Source organism: Micromys minutus (genome assembly GCF_963924665.1).
Source record: "Micromys minutus genome assembly, chromosome: 2".
NCBI lineage: Eukaryota > Metazoa > Chordata > Mammalia > Rodentia > Muridae > Micromys > Micromys minutus.
This window is the reverse complement of record NC_137971.1, coordinates 75,340,409-75,350,738: the sequence shown is the minus strand read 5'-3', so window position 1 is coordinate 75,350,738 and position 10,330 is coordinate 75,340,409.

Below are 10,330 nucleotides of genomic sequence, written 5' to 3'. Positions count from 1 at the left end.
TAATGCCTCCCCCATCAGAACACCACCTACCCCTTCTCCTCACAGACTCAACCTGTGTGTGTGGTAGAACACAGTAGGTCCCTCTGTCCTTCCTGGGTGGGCTTGTTTATCAGAAAATGCTAGTCTCGTCTCGGTCTAGAGTCAGACAAGAGCCTGAGTAAATGGTTGTGTGTTCCTCAGACTCACACTTTACAGAGGGGAACTTCCCAGGGTCCTGGCTGAGAGACAGTGGGAAGGCATTAATAACTGATTCACAAAGTCAGAACTCAGCCAGTCATCACGAGGGTGCAAATGCAGTTTTTTTTTTTTCTCCCTCGGTTTTAGACTTGTGTCTTTTCCCCCAATTAGCTCAGAATTCACATGGAAATGCAGAACTGTACTTTATCAGATCTCTCAAAATGTATTCGTTCTTATTATCTCTGAGACCAGAGCACTCAACTGAAAAGAATGCAAAGGAATGTGCAGGGTTCTCAAGGGCAACAGGAGTGAGAGAAGGAGAAATTTCATTCGCAGTGGGAGTGTCAGACTATTTTATAGTGAGTGCTGGGCTGTCCAGTGGTTGTCTGTGTGCCAGAGAGAGCTGGATACCTGCTTAGTTAACATAGCTAGCAGTTCGACATGAAGTTCAACATGGCACCCACAGCCTCAGGGATTGCAGGAGAGCTATGAGACTGCTATCGAGCTGCTGGTTTAATTCGCATTGGGGAGCTGAGGAAACTTGGCTCTGGCAGCAGCAGCAACAGGAGCAGCAGCAGCAGAAGCAACAGAATAGATGCACTTGGAACAAAGAGTGGAAGTGGGCAGTCAAAAGCAGCATTCCATATCTCAAACCTCTTCACATGTGGACCGGCAGTGGACGATGCTGCTCACTCTAGGAGACCATCTTCCCCCTCAGTTATTCTCCCAGAAAGAAGCTGTTTTTACTCCTGGATTGAGAAGACTTGGTTCACCGTGGCAGATCCCCAAGGTGAAGACATTCAGTTCACAGTGTACTTCTTGGGGAGCAGGGAGAAGGAGTGCCCTACCAGCCTTCTCCTTTCCTGTTCACTCCATCCAGGATGTCGGTCCATGAAGTGAGTCTAGAAACATCCCCAAAGACACCTTCAAATTCTGAATCCAGTCAGGTTGGCTGTGAAGATTCATTATGACACACGGCAAATATTCACATCTGGTGTAAAATGTGACCAACACAATAACTGAAATCTTTTTACAAACCAACAATGGGATGAATCATCCTGATTTCAGACATGCTGGATGTGGAAAAGATGATATAAACATGTATCTTTTTTTTTCTAATGAGATTAGATAGCAGAGTTTATAATCTACTCCAAAAGTTAATTACAATAATTGATAATAATTTGGCACTCAAAGCTGAGAGCAAAACCTGAGAGGCTCTAGCAGCCGATCACTTCCCCCAGGAACAGGATAATATTATTCCAAACTGTTAAATCCAGTACAACGTTGACTCTAACCAATGTGCCTGGGCTCCAGACATAAACCACCAGGATGGCCTACTTCTGTCTGAGATAATGCAGAGTCCTCTGAAGTCTTGGTGCCAACTCTCCATCACCCGAGAGCTTGTTGAAATGCAAACCCCAGGCCGACACCAGTCCTGCTAAATCAGAACCTGAACTTAATCTCGTTGTGGTGGGAGAAGCCCCATGCCGTTCCTAAATATCATTGAGGGAAGCCAGTCTGCAGACAGACAGTTCTGTACTTCCGTGTCAGCGTGTCTAGTCACTGAACCTACGTATGCACCTCAGACTTCCTTATTGATGTATCAACAGCACAGGTTATAGTCATGCTGACAGTCCAGTGCCAGATTTGCCAGATTTCCCTCTGTTTAAAAAAAAAAAGAACTATTTCTAGAAGTAGTTAAGCCTGTATGTCTTTGATTATGAAAGGAACTGGTACCCTTAAAAAATAAATCTATCATCAAGTAGGGCAAATGTTAACATGTGTTAAGTTTTTCTAATGGGTACATGAATATCTGTTACATTATTTCCTACATGTTTGACATTTTGATGTGAAAACATAAAAAATATAAGGTAAAAGTAATGGATCTCCAATTAAGATAAGAAAAACTGCGGAGAATAAAAATCACTTGTAATTCCACTACCCAGATAAATCTCTGAGTATTTGTCGTCCTCTGGTTCTTTTACCTGTTAAGGGGGAAATTTAAATTTGCATTTTTATTATCGTCATTTAGCTCATGCTGTTAATTCTTCTTTCTTCATAAATTCCAGTTAAGATGGTCTCCGAAATGAAGATGGAAATGAATAGGTAGAGAAAGATCCTCATCAGTATCTGGAGACAGGGAAAGCAGCCAGCAACACGCTGAAGCTAAAGAGGTTTATAGACGCTCACGTGGCTGGTGGTGGGGTTACTAGTTATTTCTCTTGTTGTTGTGATCAATTATCAGATATGAAGCAACTTAAGGGAAGAGGAGCTGATTTTTGTCTCACAGTTTTAGGTCCCAGGACCCATCACCATAGGAAAGACATGGTGACAGAAACATGTAACAACTAGTTACATTGTATCTTCAGTCAAGAAACAGGGTGAACAGAAAACAGGGGCCCAATGCTCACCCCCATCAGGCCCAATTCCTTCAGCAAAAATAACGCTACCCAGAAGACTTCCCAGCCTTCTAAAAAAGCACCATCAGCTGGCGGTGGATTGCCCAAACACATGAGACTGTGGGGACAGTTCCTAAAGCTGTGTAAAGACACCATAACCATAGAAACTCTTATAAAGAAAAAAAAGAAAGAAAGAAAATTTATATGGGGTTGGCTTACAGTTCAGAGGTTCAGTCCATTATCTTCATGTCGGGAAGCATGGTGGCACTCAGGCAGACATGGTGCTGGAGAAGGAGCTAAGAATTTTACATTTGGATCTGTAGGCAGCAGGAAGATAAAGTGAGACACACTAGGCCAGGCTTGAACTTCTGCAACCTCAAGGCCCACCCACAGTGACATGCTTCCTTTAATAAGGCCACACCTACTATAGCAAGGCCACACCTCCTAATAGTGCCACTCCCTGTGGGCCTATGAGGGCTTTTTTCTTTCAAGCCGTCAGCCCCATCACTCATAGGATGGGACCAAGTAAGGGATGTCAAGCATCCCCCTGGCAGGTTGGGCCTGCAACTCCCTCAGACAGTGTGTCAGGCCCAGACAAGGCATTTCCGTAAGGAGCTTCTAATGAGGACACTTGGAGAAGGTCTGCACCCTGGTAACATCTGCTGCAGGAATAAACCCAGAAAGGAAACTGCTTGGCCTGGCAGGAAACTTCTGTGGGCAATGCTGACTCTCTGGAAATGTATTTCCTGCTCGTCACAGGCAACCAAAACCCTGATCCAGAAAAAGAAAACGACAAAAATACAAGTCTCCCATTGCCTCAGTCCTAGGACAGAAAGGACCAATAATGGCTGGCACGGCCTAATAAGTTCTAATAAACACCCCCCCCCCCCAGTGTCTAGCTGTCTACCTGGGACTTTAAGAAGATGCTGTGCTCAAAGGTAGAAGACACTGTGCTAAAAGATCCTTCGGAAACACAAGCCAAGGAAGAGGGGGAGGGGACCTGTTGGCTATTACTTCTAGTCTGTATTTTCTCAAGGCTTGAAGATATACTACAATTAAGAAATATTGTGCCAGGTATGATCAACCCAGGATATAGAAAGGGACCATGTAGAAAGAAAGAAAAAGAAAGAAGGAATGAGGGAAGCAAGAAAGGAGGGAGAGAAGAGAGAGGGAGGGAGAGAAGGAAAGAGAGAAGAAGAGCAAGAATTATTTGAGGTCAAAACAAGATGTAGATTATGTTTAAAAGAACTGGCTTTGTGTTTCAATGACTGATTTTTTGTTACAGATTTCAAAGTTTCTATCATCTTTTTAGTTGTGTAAGTTTGATGGACACTGACTCTCTGCCTCCACTTCTTTGGCTCCTGCCTCATAGACTTCTACAGAATATTAGATGTGGCCAGGTGTTTCTCAAGAAGTTGATGGTTTTGCTTAGAGGTCATACTACACAACCCAGTCTGGCCAGGAGTGCCCAACCCTCCAACCTCAGCCTCTTGAGTACTGAGATTACAGGCATGGCCACCATACTCAGCGATTACATATTCTCTTGGCTGTGAAAAATAATGCCAAATACTTTCAAAAGCAGCAGACAACTTTTGCTTTCCAGGGGTAAGTCTAGCCTGCACACTTTACCTCCAGGGGGTAGGTAAGTCTCCCACTGCTACTCAAAGGATAAAGAGCAAAACTCTTCTGTGACCCTGGGGAATGGAGAATGATGTTGGCGATGAACTTGAGACTGGAGAATTCTGGGAGACTGTAAATCTGACCGGAGTCAGGCCGATAGAAAGGAGTCAGGCTGATAGAAACCCTGTGTACTGCACCAGAGGGAGCAAGTTCCCTGAAAGCTAAGCTTCCAAGAAACAAGAAAGCACTGGAGAAAAAGGAGCTGACAATTCAGCCTGCTGAACAGGGAAGAAGGCTATTCTAACAGGGTTTCTTTTTTAAGTATTTACACATATATTGTATAATATGTGTGTCTCTGTGTGTGTTTGTGTGTGCTAAAAAAAATCCTTTTAAAACACAAGCCGAGGAAAAGGGGGTGCTGTTTTGTTTGCTATTACTTCTACCCTGTGTTTTCTCAAGGCTTGAAAAATACTACACTTATAAAAAGAGAACAATTAAGAAATATTATCCCAGGTATGGTCAACCCAGGATACATACATGTGTGTATGTATGTGTATATGTGTGTGTGTGTGTATAAATGTATATATGTGTGTATGTGTATATATATACCATATATGTATCTGTATATATTATGTATGTGTGTGTGTGTGTGTGTGTGTGTGTGGTGTGGAGAGAGAGAGAGAGAGAGAGAGAGAGAGAGAGAGAGAGAGTCAGTCTTGATTTCTCCATATAGTCAGAGACAGTTGAAAAAAGAGTCACAATAAATATGTGTGTGTGCCCCTGTCTTTATCAATGCACCTTTTTGTATAAACGTGCATGCGTGAATGTGAACATGCATGAGTGTTTTGTGTTGAGGTCTCAACCTATGGATCTATAAACAACCAAGACTGTGATGTTAGAGCGACTGTTTTTAGAGTCTGAAGCTGGTATGTGACTATCTCATTATTCAGTGTGTTCACAGGCATGTGTGAAAGAGTCTGTGTGTTGTTAGGCGGTGCAGGAGGGTGGATACCAACCCAGAGTTAGAATGCCTTGGTTTAAAGTAAGGCTTCCCTTTCTTAGTCCTTTGGCCATAGCTAAGTTACCAGTAACCTCTTTGTGCCTCAGTTTCTCACTTAGAAACTGAGGTTAGTGATATCTCTACCCCTGTGAGATATGAAGAGAAATTGAGAAGTTACAGCATTTTCCAGGGATGTGCAAACCACTCAGCAAGTGTGAGCAACCCATGCTACTGGTCTGTGGCTGTGTGTCTATGAGCAGGCATAAGCAAATAGCACCATCCCCTCCGCTCCAGCTCTGCCCTTCCTATCTCTGAAAACCAACTCGGTATGAAATCTGAGGAGCAGCTGAGAAAGGAGTTCCCACCATCACATACAAAGGAGGTTGTAACCCAAAGCAAAATACACAGGCCCAACTCCAGAGCAGCTGTGTCCACTCCCCCGGGCTCTGTATACCCTCTCCACACCAACGAGACTCCAAGAGACATTGTTGCTCGTTAATAATTTCCATAATACTCACTATCAGCTACTAAGCCAGCAGTCTACTCCACATAAGCAATAATAATTTATGGTTGTAGTTAATGGGCTGTTTTATAGGAACCCACAATTATAATTGGATGTCAAGTGTTGTGAATCTCAGCGGATGGAAAGCGACAACCACTGGGGCCTGGTGTTTAATTTTTTAATGTGATTATTAAATTTCCCATCTCCCTGCTCCTGTATCTTTCCTCGGTATGGCTTCCAGCTGTGGCTTCATTCTGTCGGCACTGTCTTCCCTGGCCCAGATTCTTGAAATTTACCTCATACACCGTTTCTGGTCCTATGGGCTTTTCACTGTGTAAGCATACAAATAGTCACTGGTCTGGATCCTGCAATAGTAGGGTAAGTACTGAGCTGGAAAGATGGTGGATTAAATGGAAAAGTTCTTGTCTTGTAAGCAAGAGAACCGCAGATTAATCCCCAGAAACTGCATACAAATGCTGGGCTTTATGACATGCACCTGTAATCCCAATGGTGGAGCAGCAGAGACAAGAAGATCTCCAGGGATTTTTGGTCAACTAGTCTAGCCTAATTCGTGAGCTCCAGGCCAATGAGATGCTCTGCTCAACTGGAGGTTGGTGGTGTTCCTGAGGATGACATTTGAGGTTGTCCTCTGACCTTTAACCTCTGACAAAAAGGCAACAGGTCCCTATATTTGTCCAGCTTGCTTTAAACATTCTGAACCTACACAGGTAGCCTAATAGCCTCTGGCTCATTACAATGATAATTACATTAATTACTGTTAGAACTTGCTTTTCTGTCATTGTGATAAACCATTTTGATCAAATGTAACAAACTGTCATTGAGGGAAGTCAGGGGAGGAACTCAAAGCAGAAACCTGGGGACAGGAACCTGAGAGACACTTTTATTGACTCGCTCTCTGGCTAATGCTCAACTATCTTTCTTACATAGCTCAGTCTCACTTACCTAGGGATGGTGCCACCCACAGTGGCTGGGCACTTCCACATCAATCATCAATCAAGACAGTCTCTCACAGACATGGTTACAAGTCAATATCATCAAAAAAATTTCAATTGAGATTCCTTCTTTCTTGGTGACTCTGGGTTATGGTAAGTTAATAATAAAGCTAACCAGAAGAGTTACTTTTATGCCCATATGACCAAAATAGCCTACAGAAACAACTAGGGAAGGAAAGCATTTGGCTCACTGTTTTAGGGAAGTCTGCTCATCTCCTTGGGGACATTACAGCAGCATTCATGACAATAAACTGCAACAGAGGTTGTTCCTAAAACAAAGTGAACCAGAAACAGAGGAGAATCTAATTTTCAAATCCCTGTTCCAGTGACTTACTTGGTCCAGTTAGGCTGGACTCCTAACGGTTCTCTAACTTCTCCAAACAGTAATTCTAAGTACAAACAAACACATAACATTGGATTCTACGAGGAGCCATTCAGATTCAAAGCATTGTTGAAATGTACCTGCCTCCATTGACCCAGCAGCCACCAGCCCTAGATTGAACTTGCTTGGCTTATATACTTGAAATCTGTCTTCACATTTTTTAGACACTGGGACCCTGAAGTAACACAGTACTTGCCAAGTGCACAAGTTACTTTGGGAAATAGGAAACAGGTGAAGAACCATACAGAAGATGCTTTTCTATTTTCAGTCCTGAGTCCCAGATGAAAGCCCAGAGGCTGACTGTGCAAAATAAAGAATAGATATGGAGCAGTTGGCCAGGACAACACTAGCTCATTGTGGCTCTGAGTCCATCTGCTTTATCAAGCTCAGATCCAAGCTTGGCCAAGGTCCTGGTGTCCTAAAGCACAGTGCTGAGGCTAATGAGGGAGAGCCCTGAGTGTGATCCTTGCCTAATCCAAAGACAGACAAGGAGCCAACAACAGAGAGTGTGCAATCCTCACTAAATTGAAACCCAATTATAACTCTAGAACACATCCATGCCCGGAACCCAGTGGAAAAATGGTCATAAATTTATTCACCTTAAAGACAGTCGCTTCAAGGGAAGTCACTGGAAACAGTTGATCATTAATCATCTTTGGAATCCAGAACTGTCTTTTCAGAGAGAATGTTATACTGCAAACAAACTTACCACATAGCACCACATGTTAGACCACATGAGCTTCCAGTTCTCTGGAGGCAAAAGCTGCCTTCAACTCACCTAGGAAATCCCATACCCAGCACAGAACCCAGCATAACACAGGATTAGCTGTGAAGATGGCAAGCTCTAGAATCACCCTGGGAGACGCACCTCTGGTCATATCAATGAGGGTGTTTCAAGACTGAGTTCATTCATCAAAGTGGGAAGGCCCACCTTAAATGTGGGTAGCACTATTCCAGCTGGGGTTCAAGACTGAATAAGAAGTAGAAAGTAGGGCACCAGCATTCATCTCTCCCTGCTTCTTGACTTGGATGCAGGGTGATCAGCTGCCTCACCACAGCAGACTGCACCCTCAGACTGTGAGCCAAACTAAACGCTTTCTTCCTTGAGATGCTTTGGTTGGATGTTTTATCACTGCAAGGTGAAAATGTAACTAATCCAGACAAGTGAGAAAGCACCGGGTGGATTAAGAAGCGAGTGATACTGGAATCCATCAGGCCTGAGTAAGAACCCTTCTCCACCAGTTCTCAGCTGTGTGACCATCCCCAAGCCCACCTCTTTCCTCTATAGGGAAGTAACTCAATGTTGGTATCTTTTTCTTTTCTCCAAGAGCAATGTCTTGGTATTAGACTGGTATGTGTTAACTATCTATCAGTGTATTCAGTTTTTATCATTAGGATGTATACACCTGACATGGACCATTCAAAGGAAGGAAGATTTCTCCTGGCTCACAGTTTCTCTCCATCAAACTGGGAAGGATGAAGTGTCACGTGATAGTGGAGAGGTTGCTCAGCAAGGAATAGGAAGCCATGGAGGTATACCCCAGGAACATATACTCCTCCTCTAGCCCTGTCCCATCCCTCAAAGTTTTCAGAACCTCTGAAAATAAAACCATCAGCTGGGAAAAAAGTCTTCAAAACATGAGTTTCCGATTTCCATCCTAACCTTCACTGTCCCCACAGTCCCTCCAGGGATTCAGATTCTGGGAGCCCATGTGACCTGCCAAATAAACTGTGTCTTTCTGCTGCCTATATTCTACTGTGCATTTTTCTACTACAGAGTACTCACAGCCTTTTGAATGACCTATTTTTAGCCATCAAAATGCTAGGTAACAACGGTCACAAAATACGTTGGTCCCCAAGTGTTTTGAATGTGAAATGCCCCCAAACAGTCTCATATGTTTGACAAACTGTGGCACTATTTGGAAAGGTTGTGGTATCTAAGAGGCAAAGCTGGAGGAAGTGAGTCACTGCAGGGGGTGGGCCTTAAAACTGTAAATCACAGTTCCTCTTTCTGTTTAGTCCTGATTCAAGAGTACAGATGCAATGTGACCTGCTTCTTGTTCCACCATCATAGAATAAATCCCCCAGGAACTAGAAATCAAATTAAACCCTTCCTCCTTTAAGTTGCTTTCTTCAGAGTATTTTATCATAGCAACAGAAAAGTGATTAAGATCATATGCAAAACAAACATTTATTTCCCTAAGTTCCTGGGGTGGTGAGACTGTTCTGTCGGTCTTGACGGCTCTCTGCTGATCTCCTTTATATAAAGTGGGGTGCTGTTCTCAGAACTACTTCCTGAGGCATCTCATTCTCCAGCCTGTAACCTGTGTCACCTTCAGATATTTTCTCCATCATACTATCCTGGGCTCAGGGTTCCAAGAAAGTGGGTAGAATCCCTGAAGCCTGGGCTCACAAATGATGATCTGTGGTGGTTTGAACAGATTTGGGGCCCCACAGACTCATGTGTTTTAATGCTTGGTCCACAAGGAGTGGCATTATTAGGAGGTATGGCCCTTTTGGAAGAAGTGTGTCGTTGTGGGGATGGACTTTGAGGTCCTATGTTCAAGCTCCACCCAGTGCGGAAGTCAGTCTCTCCTGGCTGCTGTCAGATGAAGATGTAGAATTCTTGGCTCCTTTTGCAGCACCATGTCTGCCTGGATGCTGCCACGCTTCCCTCCATGATAATGGCTTACCTCTGAACTGTAAGCCAGCCCCAATTAAATGTTGTCCCTTATAAGAGTAGCCTTGCTCATGGAGTCTCTTCACAGCAATTAAACCCTAAGACATAAGCTACCACCATACCATGTCATGACAAATACATGGCCAGCCCAGTTCCAAGGACTGGGAACATAAATTCTACCTATTAATGGGGGGACCTGGATGGTCACATCACAAAAGAGAAACATCAGAGGAGGGAAAGAACTGTAACCATTTGGTGGAAATTCGTGTGGTTTCAATCTGAACTGGCTCCCATGGGTTATATTGGGAGGCTGTGGAACCATTAGGAGGCTGGATGGAGCCACAAAAGGGGGGCTCTAGAGACAAACCTTTGAGGGTTGCATGCTGCCTCAGGTTTCTGCTGTACTCTCTGGTCTTCCACACGCATTCTGACCATCATGACCTGAGCAGCTTCAGCATGTCCTCCTTTCCATCTGTCCTGCCAGACCAAAGCTCTGCAAGTCTCAGCCCAAGCAAGTCTTTCCTGGTAGAACCTAGCCCATCCAGGTGCTGCTGACC